The sequence below is a fragment of the Hypanus sabinus genome, chromosome 6, assembly GCF_030144855.1.
Source record: "Hypanus sabinus isolate sHypSab1 chromosome 6, sHypSab1.hap1, whole genome shotgun sequence".
Taxonomy (NCBI): domain Eukaryota; kingdom Metazoa; phylum Chordata; class Chondrichthyes; order Myliobatiformes; family Dasyatidae; genus Hypanus; species Hypanus sabinus.
Genome location: NC_082711.1, coordinates 155117394 through 155132627, shown reverse-complemented (window position 1 = coordinate 155132627; position 15234 = coordinate 155117394). Strand labels below are relative to the sequence as shown.

The 15234-nt window shown below is 38.8% G+C and overlaps 1 long non-coding RNA gene across 1 annotated transcript; it reads right to left on the bottom strand.

The window, feature by feature from the left end:
• Positions 1–3025: 3025 nt before the first annotated feature.
• LOC132395100 (uncharacterized) lies at positions 3026–13702 on the bottom strand. The gene is made up of 3 exons (XR_009512531.1): positions 13562–13702; positions 3979–4147; positions 3026–3208 (listed from the first exon to the last, which is right to left on the bottom strand). It is a non-coding gene; the product is annotated as an uncharacterized LOC132395100 (long non-coding RNA).
• Between the last annotated feature and the right edge of the window lie 1532 nt (positions 13703–15234).

Here is a 15234-nt window from a genome sequence, read left to right as displayed (position 1 = left end):
TATCTGCCTGCAATCCTCTTACCTACACAATGTCCAACTTCCCAATTTAACTTCGCCAGCTTGTCCTTGTACCTGTATAGTTGATGTCTATGCCCCAAGTACGTCAAATCAAATTTTATGATTATTAAAAGAAAATCATTTTGGTTGTGATCAGTATTCACCGAAATATCCCTTGCCATGAGATCTCTTGTTAATGCCATGCAAGGTGTAAACTAAAATAGTCTGTTGGTTCCACAGCAGTTCATGTAATCTGTCTTGAATCTTGCAATTCATCAGTGCAATGAATTGCTACTTTGGAGAATTAATAATTTTTGTATGAGTGATTTAGTTCTGCCATAATCCCTACTTTTAAAGTAACCGTATATTATGGTAATAAACTACCTTAATTAATGCTAATTCTGAAACGTCTCAATTGAATCATTTAAATGTCTAATACTAGAGGGCATGGATTAAAGGTGCGAGGGGTAAGTTTTTTACTCAGAGTGGTGGATGCCTTGAATGCACTGCCTGATAAGGAGGTAGAGGCAAATACATTAGAGGCTTTTAAGAGATGTTTGGATAGGCACATGGACGTAAGGAAGATGGAGGGATGTGGACATTGTGTAGATAAGAAGGATCAGTATTTCGTGATTATTGATGTGTTTTTTAGCTGGTACGGCATAACATTGTGGGCTGAATGGCCTGTCCCTGTGCTGTACTCTTCTATGTTCTATGAATCACTCACTAATGGATGCAAGGGATTTAGTTGCAAAACTCAAGTGATGCTTCTGTATTCACCGTCCTCATGTCTATGCAAAATATATGTGCACACATATATGCACATGATGCAAAATCTGCAATGCTTACTATTTTGTGCATTGGGTTGGCAGAAAATCTAATATTGCTCAAGTTTCTCTGTGTGCTTTATCTGACCGTTGTGAAGTTCTTTTGTCATTCAATCCATTGTTCCAAACCTTCAGTAGATCATATTGAGTGGTGCCATGTACACTCATTAACTTGCTTCTGTGTCAGCTCCGTGCAACCACATTAAGTGATTTTATCTTATTTCATGAACCTGATTGAAAAAACACTTGATCTTCAAATTATGTATTATATGTATGCATGATTAAGTGAAATAAAGATACTGGATGAAACATAATTAATACTGAAACAAGATTGCAATTAGCAATGCAAAAACGCATGATTTTTATGCCTTAGCATCAAAATGCAGTTTTGTTGTTTCCCAATCTATGCCATCTATATATGTTCTATAGCATATATATGTTCATAATTTAGCCAGTTTTCATGACAGCAATTGGTATTATTGCCTGTTTTACAGAATCTCTTTTAAAAAGGACTGTAGTATTATACTTTAAATGAATGGTGTTTGTTTCAAATAGGTAAGTCTGTTAGATATTAATCAGTTATAGTTGCAGGCAAAATGACATTAGCATACAATCTGATGTCTGAACAAAAACGTTTTGGATAATGTTGTTTCAGAGTAATGGTACAAGTCTCAGTAAGGAATGTTCACCTATCGAATGGTGAAAGGCCTTGCTAGAGCAGATGTGGAGATGATGTGTCCTATGGTGGGAGAGTTAAGACCAGAGAATACAGCTTCAGAATAGAGCGGCGTCCTTTTAGAACAGAGATGAGGAGGAAATTTCTTTAGCCAAAGTGTGGCGAATCTGTGGAATTCTTAGCCACAGGCAGCTGTGGTGGCCAAATCTTTATGTATATTTAAGGTGGAGGTTGATAGATTCTTGATTGGTCAGGGCATGTAGAGATACAGGAAGAAAGCAGGAGATTGGGGCTGAGAAGAAAACTGGATCAGCCATGATGAAATAGCGGAGCAGACTCAATGGGCCAAATGGCCTAGTTCTGCTATAGTCTTATGTAACAATGAAACGAACACCAGGACAAAATTGTGGACTTTTTATGGGGGCAGTTGAGCAAATATCACTTTTATCTAACTTTAGGTTTAAATTTAAATTGTGATTGGTATATTAGGCTCAAATTGACCTCATTTTACATAGTTTAATTAGACGTTATGATTCATCAGAACTTTATATAGTGCAGGTGTTAGACTGTAACTATATTTGGACTGCTGACTGTCACTAAATGGCATATCTGTTTCTGAGCGTGATCTCTCTCTTAAAGCTAGCATAATGTGCATACCTCACTAACTAGTAGGCTGTTGGAAAAATTTGTGAATATACTACAGTTTAATTTTGGTGACCCTCTTGAGCAAAATGCTGCTAATAATGCTGGTACATTTGCCTAAAGCCTTAAGCATATTCAGTATTTCCAGGAAACTGTCTTAAAGCCTTCTGAAATGGTGCATCTCACAGGGGGGGACGTCGAGGGGGTGTATGTTTTCTTAGTGCAGAAGCAACTGCATTTTGAAAATTCTATTATTTTGAACTGATTAGACATCTCTTCATTTTAAGTCTGGTAGTTCCTATAAGTGATCTCAATTTGGCTATAACAATTTATCATTTAGTTTAACTTTGGTAGGGGATTGCTTATGCAGCGATTTAAGAATCATTCATCATATGCTACTGCTTAATTTTTAAATTATTTTGACTTTTGTCTTGAACTGTTAAATCAAAATTTGGTTTGCATACTAGGAGTGCATTACAAGTTTACACAGGCTCCAAGGCCTTGTATTTAAATGAGAAAGTTAGTTAAGCATACACAGTACACTGAGTCTTTCAATCTGGCCCCAAAGGTGAGGATACTTTGTACATTATTTCTCTTTCCATCTATTTAAAAGTCTAATTTCCTAAGTAAGAGCTGTCATGTATCATGTGAAAGACCCATGCACCATTTCACCTTTTTCTGAAAAGAAAATCATCAGCTTCCACCTCTCCTGGCCCCACCATGCTACATCTACAGTACAATCATAGTAGTTTCCTCATTTGAATGTGCTTACTCAATCCTCAACTGCACAAGATGTGGTTCGAAAGACGAGAACAGAATTGCTCTATGACTGAGGCTGATGCCTCACTAACTAGAACCAGTGGGCCCAGATGAGGCTGGCTGTGGCATTTTATTCATTAGTATGATTGCGAGTATTGAATTCCAGCATCCCACAGGGTTGATTCTTGAATCTCTTTGCTAATGGTTGAAATCCACTGCGCATAACTTGTCCGGGTTCACCTTAACAGCTTGCTGCGTTTTAATCGGCCATTATATACTAGGATGTCCATGGAGTATGATTCCAAGGCTGAGGAATTGATAAACACATTTTAATGCCATGAAAGCAGCATAGCGTATCAATTTGATACTATTTTTTTAATAAGTCCTATGGACATAATAATTTTTAGTTGCAAGGTTTCCTGAACAATAGCTCTGGGCTTCTGATGGAATGCTGTGCTGCATTAATGCTCCCTGCTGTGTTAGATTGTACAGCTGCTGATGTTTGTGTTAATCCAGCCAAGAGAAGTGGGAGTTGCATCAGTAGGCAGTATAAATGCTGTGGGCTGAAGGACCTCATCCTATGCTGTTCAATTCTATGCCCCTATGACTTTATTTAAGAATGAATGCTGTATTAATCGAAGAGGACGGGTGCAGTCCCAGCAGATCATGATAAGAAGCTGAGAGTCATCTCGACCTTGACTTCAATGTGGAAAGCTTCATATGTTAGCCTTTTTCTGAAGAATAAACAGGTCACAGATCTTAGTGAGAACGAAGAAGGCTGTCTGAGCACCTTTAAATAGCATCGATGAAAAGGAAGCAGACTGGTAAAAGCTAGTTGCTGTGTAAATAAGAACTGTTGTGTTTCAGACCACTGATTGTGAAAGTCATGAGGGAGTCAAAGTTTGGACATTGCACAATTGTTGACGTCGTATTTGGACGCTGGGAGAAAGGTACATAGCTGAATGAAGGTCCCACCTAAAAGTCAGGAGCGAATTTTAAATGAAGCTGACTTACAGCAATAATTCTTCCAGATATTTAAGTCACACTGCCCACCAGTTTACTTGAAGATTTACATACCTGATGTACGTATTTGGATAGATGTTTCACTGACAAATTGCTCTTTAATCTTGCTGGTTTAATTTGAATGTGCTGCTTCAATTTTATTAGTAGTGCCCTCATTCAAGAAAATGGGTAGCACTTGTCATCCTACTTGGAGTCAGTTCAGAGCACTCCCATTAATTTATTTCTGTAAAACAGAACAGATCATGGTTCAAAATTTGCAATCAAAATGATTGTGAAACAGTGAATTTTCACTGTCATTATACAATGGAACTGCCAGTGATATCTAGAGCACCCACATATACAGTGAAATATGGAAATTCTGAAGTTGCTATTAATAATTATTGCTTCTTCACAGGGTCTGTTGTTTTGCAATTCCTTCAGCATTGTCAGGAAAATTGATGAGCTGATGAGGATGTGTCTTATTTATGAACTACACAGTGTGTGAAGAAGAGAATGAAATACTTTTGCATGAAATATGAATGAGTTTTAAATTGCATACCACTAACCAACCTCGCTGGGCCTCCAAACCTCATATTAAGTGTGTGCGTTGTCATTCCCTGAACAATTTCAATTTTTTCCTAAAACTATTTAATTTTAAAAGTTACTTATCATTATGCTACTATGTTTATTTCAAGTATGTACTTTTTAAACTTTATTCCCCAATGTGATTGGCCACTTACTGCTTGATGACATCACTTTTTCTGGAGACTGGAATATCCCCTTTACATATACCCAACCATACCATTTTTTTTAAGCAACAATGATTAATTAAAAGAAATTGTTAAGTGGGATGGGGTGTGGAGGATTGGTTGGGAGTATGATGGAACAGTTATCAAACAACTCTTAAAAACCCATTTTCACTTAGAAAACACATGCAGATGTGCAAAGCAAATTTAAGAAAGTTGTGTCATCAATATAGGAAAAAAGATGTAGATGGTATGTTCCAGAGAAATTTGGAGTACTAGTTGGTGTATGCCGTGCTGTTTACAGCACAAAACATATACAGGCCATCCTTTTATATCAGAATTTCCTTCAGGTCTTTACTTGTCCAAACGTATTGCCAGAGCGCTTGCTTAATATGCTAATGAGAGCCATGGATCGATTTCCAGCAAATCTTGTGTCTCTACTGCGCATGCAAAAAATTGACTCCGCCTAAATTCTAGGTAGGTCGAACCATTTAGAATTTATTTAATTGTGCCCTTCTTTTCCTTAACCTGCTGCATAATCTTTATAAGGAATCCAGTTTTCAGATTCTTTTTCTCTTGGCAAAGCCTGAAAGCTGTTATCTTGTTTAAAGATATATAGTAGTAATAATTTTCCCTGGTGGATTCAGATATTACATTGTTCTGCATCAGATGTTGTTTACAAGATGTGAGAATTTTTGCAGTAAGGTTTCTTGGTAATGAATCTAGAATGCTTAATCATCTCCAAGGGGAATACCATAATTGGAAGGTCTGGACATTCAGACACTTCAATTTCATGTTTAAATCCGAGTATGACATTCTATAAATAGCTGTAATTGCTGAATCATGTTTGATGTTCAGTTAACTACCCAAGTATAATAATGTTATCCTCTTGAATACATGATGTCTTTCCTGTGCACAATTATACACTGCACTAGCATTCCCCTGTTCCAGCTTCTTTTTTTCCTGTCTATTCCTCCTACTGATATTGGCTATTCCTAGGTTACTGCATCATGGAAAAGTAAGCAAACGAATTCTTGTCAGAACCTCAGCTGGCTTTCAAAAGTGTAAGAAGCAGAATGGACTAGCCAACCCTTATAACCTGTTCAACCTTTAAAATTGCTAATCTAGCTCTTAATGTTCTATAACTGCCTTTGTTCCATAGCCCGGAGTATTTTTGATCAACAACAAGTTATTAATCTCAATTATTAGTCTTAATTTGCTCCAATCTGAGTTTGCTTTTAGGGGTGTGGAATTAAAGTGGAGAACGTGTTGCAGGTTTGTTCTAGTCTGAAAAACATTTTAATTTCGGGCATACATTGAACGATAAATCAAAACATTAAACTAATTCAAAGAAGGTACGGGAGTCCGAAATATGAGTCTAACTACAGGTTTACTTTAAGCGAGGAGCGCAGGTATCACATGGTAGAGAGACGACACATTCAATTAATGTAATCAAATAATAATTATTTAAGCAATTAATAATTCTTAATCAAACAATATGTTTACAAGATAACTCAAATATTATTGAAATATTAAATACATAACACTCCTGTCTGCTTAGCTATAAACTCTAACTCAAAAGAGAATGCATCTCAACTTGTTTGCATAGTCGACTATTAATACAACTACTATATACAGACATCCACGGCATAGTAAATTTTAAATTGCCCCAGTCAGGTCTAAATACTTAATTGCCTTGGTGGATTTCTTACTCTTGTGGGATAACATCTTTTCTGACAAGTGGCGGTGGAGAGGGGAGGGGAGGTGTCACTCTGATTGGCAGGTGAGACTTGTGGCTGTGAAAACAATCACAGTGGGGCACCACTTGTGGTGGCTACAGGAGTTGACTCTTGGAATTCAGGAAGTGGTTCTGACAGCGGAAGCAACCTTTCTTCCTTTTTCTTCTAGTTTGTGCATCTTGATCTCAGCAAAGCGCATTTAGTTCACTGGAATATTCCCTTCTTTTACTCCCTTTATGACCTAATCTCTCCTTGTAGTTTCCTCATTCAAAACATCATCTGACAGATCCTCTGTTTTTGTATCTGCATTGGCTCCTTTCTTTTTGGCCTTCCATTCATCCAGCTGGGCTCTGGTTTTTGCATCTACTTTTAGAAGAAGCTTTTTTTGTCCTGCTTGAAGTTCATGCGATAACCTTATACCACAAAAGCTGAATGCCTGCAACTTTCCTAAAGCTCCTTGAAGTCTCTTCCAGCTTAAATGTAGCCAGATTTCACAAGTAACTGCCTGATCAACATAACAAAAGCTTTCTCAAAACTGGTGCATACAAATGCTGTTGTAGGCAGACCACTATATTTGTCACTTCCACACTTCCATTGAGCAGCATGGTCCTTCCTTGGTCCAATATGCTTTCCAACCAGAGGCACCAGCACCTGTTTGTTCTCTCTTGGGCAATGGTTCATGGTGTTCAGCATGAAGACACTTGTGGCATCAACCAGGACCTTTCTTAATTCGCTTTCATATAGCTTCATTGCAGAGGATGTGGCATGCAAATTGTGGCTGGATCTCCAAGCAAGTTCAGTTGTCTCAGCCAATCACACCCCATAATGCTGGCCCTTCTGTTTTTGCCACATACACGCCCAATGTGCCTTGTTGGTTGTTGTGTTTCACTGTCATCAATGTCATTCCTACAGGAATTATCTTTTCTCCAGTACAAGTTCTTATTTGGATACTTGCTGGCTTCAGGTTAGTATCTTTGAAAAGGCATTCACACTCGTTTTGAGGAATGACTGAAACAGTTGAACTGGTGTTTAATTCCATTTTAATTAATTTGCCATTTATTTCTGGCATGAACCATATTGTTTGTCCATTGTTAATTTTTGCACTGTAAATCTCAAGAAAACACAATCTTGTGTCACTCTCTTCATAATCAAATTATTCATCAGTAGCATGCAGATTAGTGCTCATTTTGAAACAGTAAATTGACATTTTAGCCTTTTCTGTTCCCTGAGCCATCCATTTAGTTTTTGTCTACCTGACATGCTCTTTGTATGTGCTAGTTGTGCCCTTAAATCTGCATTGGTCTGGTGTATGTGAGCCCCTGTCACAACGGTAACACAATTTGTTTGGCTGGGTTGGTTTCAGTTTGGTTGTGGCCGTTTTGTTCACACTCACCTTCATTCCTAACTGCAACTCAATTGAATCTGTGTCTGCGGTTTCCATTGAAAGAGCAACTTCCACCGGTCTTCTAAAGGTAAGCTGTGCTTCATTTAGAAGCCAGTTTTGAATGCTTTCTTGTAAGATTCCACAAACTAACTCATCTCTCAGTGAAAAACTAAGACCATTACCAAACTGACAATGCTCTGACAATCTCTTAAATTTGGCCACATACGTTGAAATGGACTCCCCTTCCTTATGAAACGCAAAGCATTTTGCAATCAGAAATGGCTTTGGTTCTAAATTTTCTTGCATTACATTGACAATATCATCAAATCTTATTTCTGCAGGTTTAGTTGGAGCAGACTTTGAAGCAAACTGTATGTCTTTAAACCTAATACACTTAGCAAAATTGATGACTCACTTCTCATTGGCTATTTCATTTGCTTCAGAATACTGTTCCAATAGCTCAGTATACATGAGCCAATTACCTGTTGTGTAATAAAACTCATCAATCTTTCCATTTTTACTTTTTTAAAGAAGATTATTAATATCACCTGATAGTCACACTTTATGAACTCTGAATTCTTCTGTTTATGGCCTTTTTATTACCGTATTGTTTAATTATTAAATACACAGCAAATGCTTATTCCCTTTTTTTTTGTCCAAATGATACTATTGGTTAAGTGTGACATTTTTTCTGCTTTTCCTAAGATCTTTTTTCCCTTTCTATTGCAAACCATATCCCACTTCCTAAGAGCAAATTGCTTCCAAGTATTGGCTATTTTTCTTTGAAACCAGAAGCCATGAGCAAGCTCAAATTATTTCATATAATTGTTCCCTTTCCCATCACTGATAACTTTAGTGACTTCTTGTTATATTACATTTGGAATTAAGCAACTGATTCCAGGGAAAGAGGATTCTCATTCCAGCAGTTCATTGTTCCACATTCTGCTTCAAATATTCTGGTTGTAATAATGTTCAAATTGTCAGTGTTAACTACTATGCTGCAAATCTGACACCAAATTCTGGCAAATATGTTCAAAGTTCAAAATATATTTATTATCAAAGAACATATATGTCACCATATACAATCCTGAGTTTCATTTTCTTATTTTCTCAATAAATCCACGACAGAATAATAACCATGATAGAATCAATGGAAAAATGGAAAACTGCACCAGCTTGGGTGTTTAACCAGTGTGCAAAAGGCAACATATTGTGCAAATACAAAACGAGAGAAATAATAATATATGAGATGAGGAGTTCTTGAAAGTGAGTCTATAGGTTGTGGGAATATTTTAAAAATGGGGCAGTGTTCAAGAGTTCAAGTGTTCAAGAACCCTGTGGTTCAAGAGTTTGATAGTTGAGGGAACCTGGTTCTGTGAGTCCTGAGTCTCCTGTACCTTCTTCCTGATAGCAACAGTGAGAAGAGAGCATGACCTGGGTGGAGGGCTTCCCTGATGATGGATGCTGCTTTCCTGTGACAACACTCAGTGTAGATGTGCTCAATAGTGGGGATGGCTTTACTCACGATGGACTGGGCCGTATCCACTACTTTTTGTAGGATTTTCCCTTCAAGGGCATTAGTGTTTCCATACCAGGCTGTAATGCAATCTGTCAATATACTGTCTGTCACACATCTGTAGAAGTTTGTTAGAGTTTTAGTTGTCATGCCAAATCTTCGCAAACTCTTAAGGAGGTAGAGCCACTGCCACACTTTCTTTGTAATTGCAATTACATACTGGGCCCAGGACGGGTCCACTGAAATAATAACTCCAAGGAATTTAAAGTTGCTGATTTCTGATCCCCCATTGAGGACTGACTCATGGACATCTGGTTTCATTGTCCTGAAGTCAATAATCAGCTCTTGGGTCTTGCTTGCATCGAGTTAGAGTTTGTTGCTGTGGGAGGACTCGGCTAGATTTTCAATCTCCCTCCGATGTACTGATTCGTCACCACCTTTGATTTGGCCTATGACAGTGGTGTCGTCAGCAAACTTGAATTTGGCATTGGAGCTGTGCAATACCACACAACCACAAGGGTAATGTGAGTAGAGCATAGGACTAAGCTTACAGCCCTGTGGTGCACCTGTGCTGAAAGAGATCGTGGAGGTGATCCAAACTGACTGCAGCTTAACATGGGAGTCCAGAACTTGCTAGACCCTTCCTCAAGTGCAGTCTTGAAATTTCAATGATTCAAATGTCTTATAGACTATTTCAGTTTGTTGTTTATATGCCAACCTGCCTAACAATCACATTCCGCAACTAATTTTGCCTGTAACCTATTCTCCCCACATACCCATCATCCAACATCCAGATTCTACCTTTCCGTTTCATATGAGGGGTAATTTTACAGCTGCCATTATTTTACCAACCTACACAGCTTTAGCCTGTGGGAGGATACAAGAGTCATACAGTCACATGGAAAGAAGGATTTGATATTCATGGGGAAAGGAAATGAAGGCTCTCAAGTTCTGAAATAAAAATGAGAAGTGCTAGAAATTCCCAGCTTATCAGGCAGCATTCTGCAGAGAGAGAAAAACAAATAATGTTTCCTGCCAATGACCCTTCATCAGAATGGAGAAGTGAGTAAACTAATATGTTAAACAATATAGATTCTGTAGAAGCTGGAAATCCAGAACGACACCCACAAAATGTTGGAGGAACTCAGCAGGTCAAGCAGCATCGATGGCAATGAGTAAACAGTCAATGTTTTGGACCAAGGTCTTTCATTGGGACTGGAAAGGAAGGGGGAGGATGCCAGAATAAGAAGGTGGGGGGGAGAGAGAACAAGCTAGAAGGTGATAGGTGAAGCTGGGTGTGTAGGGGAGGGAAATGATGTAAGAAGCTGGGAGGTGATAGGTGGAAAAGGTAAAGAGAAGACGAAATTTGATAGTAGACCATGGGAGAAGGGGAAGGCAGAGGGGCACCAGGGGGAGATGATAGGCAGGTGACAAGAAGGGGAGAGAAGCCAGAGTGGGGAGTTGAAGAAGAAGGAAGGGGGAGTGGGAAAAATTTACTGGAAAATGGAGAAACTGATGGTCACGCCATCAGGTTGAAGAATGCCTAGGTGGAATTTGAGGTGTTGCTCCTCCATCATGAGAGTGGCCTCATCATGAGGAGACCAAGAACTGCCTTGTCGGAATGGGAATGTAGACAGGACTTAAAATGGTTAGCCACTGGGAAATTCTGCTTTTTGTGGAGTCTTAGTCTAAGTTGGGTCTCATTGATGTAGAGGAGGCCGCATTTGAAGCACCAGATACTGTAGTCAACCCAAACAGATTCACAGGTGAAGTGTTGACTCATCTGGAAGGACTCTTTGGGACCCTGAATGGTGGTGAGGGAGGAGGTGAATGGGCAGGTGTAGCATTTCTGCTGCTTGCAGGGTAAGTGCCAGGAGGGAGATCAGAGGGGAGGAATGAAATGACAAGTGAACTATGGAAGGAATACGGAGTGGTGGGGGGGGGTAGGTAAAGATGTGTTTGGTGGTAGGGTCCTATTGAAGATGGCAGAAGTTGGGGAGAATGATCAGTTGGATGCAGAGGCTCGTGGGTTGACAGGTGAGAACAAGAGGAACTCTATCCCTGTTAAGGCAGTGGGAAGATGGGATGAGGGCAAATGTCCAAGAAATGGAGGAGATACGGGTGACAGCAGCATCTATGGTGGAGGAAGGGAAATCCCGTTCTTCGAAGAAAGAGGACATCTCTAAAGTCCTGGAAAGGAAAGCCATATCCTGGGAACAGTTGTGGTGGAGATGAAGGAATTGATAAAAGGGAATGGCACTTTTACAGGTGGTAGGGTAGGAAGAGATATAATCAAGATAGCCGTGGAAATTGATAGTTTTATAAAAGATATTGGTAGACCATTTGTATCCAGTGATGGAGGCAGAGAAATCAAGAAAGGGGAGAAATGTGTCAGAAAAGGAATAAGTGAATTTAAGTGCAGGACGGAAGTTGGAAGCAAAGTTGATGAAATTGAGGAGCTCATAAAGCAGTGCCAATGCAGTTCATCAATGTGGCACAGAAAGATTTAGTGAGCATTACCGGGGAAGGCTTGGAACATGCACTATTACATGCAGCCAATGAAAAGGCAGGCATAGCTGGGGCCCCTAGAGGTGCCCCTGGCTGTGTCTTTTTGAAGAAAGTGGGAGGAGCCAAAAGAGAAATGGTTGAGGGTGAGGACCAGTTCTGCCAGTTGGAGGAGGGTGGTGGTGGAGGGGAACTGGCTGGTATGCCTGATGGAGGGCTAGAGAGAACAAAGAGAATGCCTATGATGAATTGGAGACCTAAGTTCTCCAGGTGATATAATGCTTTTAGAATATCTAGTTAAAGGAAGTTAAATATTTGAAGAAGCATAGTCCGATTAGAGATAGTCAACCTAGATTTGTGAGGGGCAGGTCTTGCCTCAAAAGATGGAGCTTACTCTGCCTGGAGGTCAGTGAATAGCGAAGTTCCACAAAGATCTGTTCTAGGACTCCTGGTCTTTGTAACTGTTATAAATGGCTTGGATGACGAAGTGGTCGAGTGGTTAGTAAGTTTTCGAGGGGTCTTTACAATGGGGCATAACTTTAAGGTGTTTTGAGGAAACTAGGAGGGATATCAGTGGTATGCTTCTTAACAGAGAATGGTGATTGTGTAGAATGCACTGTTAGGGTGGTGGTAGAGGAGGATATATTAGGGACATTGAAGAGACTCTTAGAGAGAGGCACATGGGTGAAAGAAAAATGGGGGGATATGTCAGAGGGAAGTATTAGATTGATCTTGGTATAGGTTAAAGGGTTGGCATATCATCATGGGCTGAAGGGCCTGTACTGTTCTCTACTATGCTCTGTGTTCTATGTTCAAAAACATTAAAAAATGTGCTGGAAAAATGAGAGGCAGAACACAGCAGTAACTAGAAAACTGAAATGAGCAAATTTTGGAAATATCCAGCTAATCAGGCAGCATTCTGCTCCTATATCTTATGGTCTTAAATCTATGGAGAGAGAATATCTGAATAAGATAGATATTGTGTGAGAATTGGCCAGAACTGACACACATAGAAACACCTAATTATCTGAAATTCACTATTGAGTTCCTAGGTGGAAAATGTATTGCTGTTCCTTGAGCTACCATTAGGTTTCTTTAAAACGATATAGAAGGCGAAGATCAGAGAGGAAATGGGATGGAGAATTAAAATGATTAATTGCAAACTGAGGGTCATCCTTGGAGAACAAACAGAGAGCTTCTACAAAGAGATCATCAATCTGCTTTTGATATCTCCAATGTGAAACAAATCCTGTATGGTTTAAAGAATTCCAGCACTTTGATTTTTAAAAAATTTCTTACTGTTCTCATGAATAAATTAATGAGGCAGCTCTGAAAGCATTATTGCCCGAATAGCCTTGCTCTCCACCCTATCGCAGCCGATTTTTGTTCTCTCTTATCCACTTCAATGAAAAACACTACTGTCCCTTCTTCAGTTCTCGTGAAGAATCATTGACCTGAAATAGCTATAATCAGAGGTGTATGATATTTGTAGTTCTCCTTCTGTTAAATTAGTCTCTGTACAGGTGAACATTTTAACTGACAAGCAACTAAGTTATGTGACATAACACTATCTTTTGTAGTGTCAATCACTAACATTTGTCCCTATTAAGATCTCATTAAATTTTGTATTAACTGATCTATTTGGGTTTGTTTCTTTAATTACCTTAAGAATAGACATTTGTTCATAAAATAGACCACCAAGTGCTTTGGCAGTTGTTTTACCTACAGAACAATGTACTTTAGCTTTATTTAGTGTGTTAGCACTTACCTCAATCTGAAGATTGTGGGCTAAGGCGTATTCACATGGAAGTGAAAGTATGTTCCATTTCAGAGTAGAAACTATTCATGTGCTGGTACTTTTTCCTTCTGAGGCCCAATTAGTTGAGATATCCTCCAGGGCTTGCAGCTATGAAACAGAATGTATTGCTGCAGAAACTAGGCCTTGGGCGATCATGTCAAAGTCCAATTCCTGATTGCCTCAATATCCTTTTGTCATCAATTACTCAAGAAAGCCTTTTAAAAAACCTAACTTGCACATTTTTACAACTGAAGATTCTTGCCTTAATTGCCAGCTATAGTTGGCATGTATCTGACACATAGGATGCAAACTACATTTATTCTAAAACTGGAATGTCAAAATACAAGCAAATTTCGGGCCTTAGTTGCAGACAGAAGATTCTAGTAACACAGTTTAAATCATTCCTTTGATAAATAACATTTAATTTCTGTACAATAATTCTGAACTTTAATCAGCTTTGGATGAGTCTCTGGTGGTCTTGCACACTACTGTTTTGTAGAGAATACAAACTTGCAAATTTCCTCAAGAAATTGAAGCACACCTCTACCTTGATGCACTAAAAGCTAGTGATGCAAGCTGCAGCTGTGAAATTTCAATGACTGTACATTGTTGGAACATTCATCTATATGACATCTGAAGGGAATTGCCAAGCAAATTCAGCCAAATACCTAGGATTATGAAAGCAGTTAAAGTTTTGAAGTAAAAGCTTGAGATGCAATAGATGTGAACATCTTTCATAATGTTCTGTGAAATACATATTATTTAGCCTTTTCATTAAAATAATAGTTCTACTTAACCATGGTGTATATTAGACTTTATATAACAGGCCAAAAATTGGTAATCATTTTTCATTCCAAAGGTACTAAAATTCTTCTTTCATCCTTTGTCAAACTGACTCTTGAGCATGGCTTTTCCAATTACTTAGGATCCTGCATTTACTTTCCAGTTCTGCAGTGTGTATCTACCTTCAGCCTACAGAAAGACCCAATGACAACCTCTTCAAATATCCTTATGGCTGGCACCCAACCCTACTCAAGTAACCGCAAGAAATGTCAACTAGAAGCAGAGAATGATTTATATGATTTATTTAAATAGTCTGTATTGGCGTAGACCTTGTTCTGCTCCAGGATGAGGTCCGGAACTCAGGTACACAAGACTGTGCAGAAGTTGGCATGTAGCTTCTTAAGCCTGCACTGTGTTTTAAAAATTAATGACCCAGTCCATGACCGTTCCCCAATCTGATCCATGTATGCCTCAATTCTTCCACTGTACAGGATTTTTTTTAATCAATTCTTGACTATATTCAACAGTTGAGCATTTACATTTACATTTACAGAGGATTCCAAATACAACTCTGATTAAAGAGGTTTCTCAATTCTGTCTTAAATGACTGACCCATTTCCCTAATTTTAAACTCTCGAAACAGTGGAAACAGCACTCAATGTTTATTGTGTCGATCCTGCCTTAGAATTTTTCTTGCTTCAGTGAGATCATTTCCTAGCCAACTAATACTCCAGTGAATGTGTGCCCCTTCTCTGAAGCAAAGCCTGCTTTTGAAGGGTGATTCAAAAGAACCTACAGTTCTGTGCAAAATTCTTAGGCACATATATATAGCTAGGTGCCTAAGACCTTTGCACAGTATT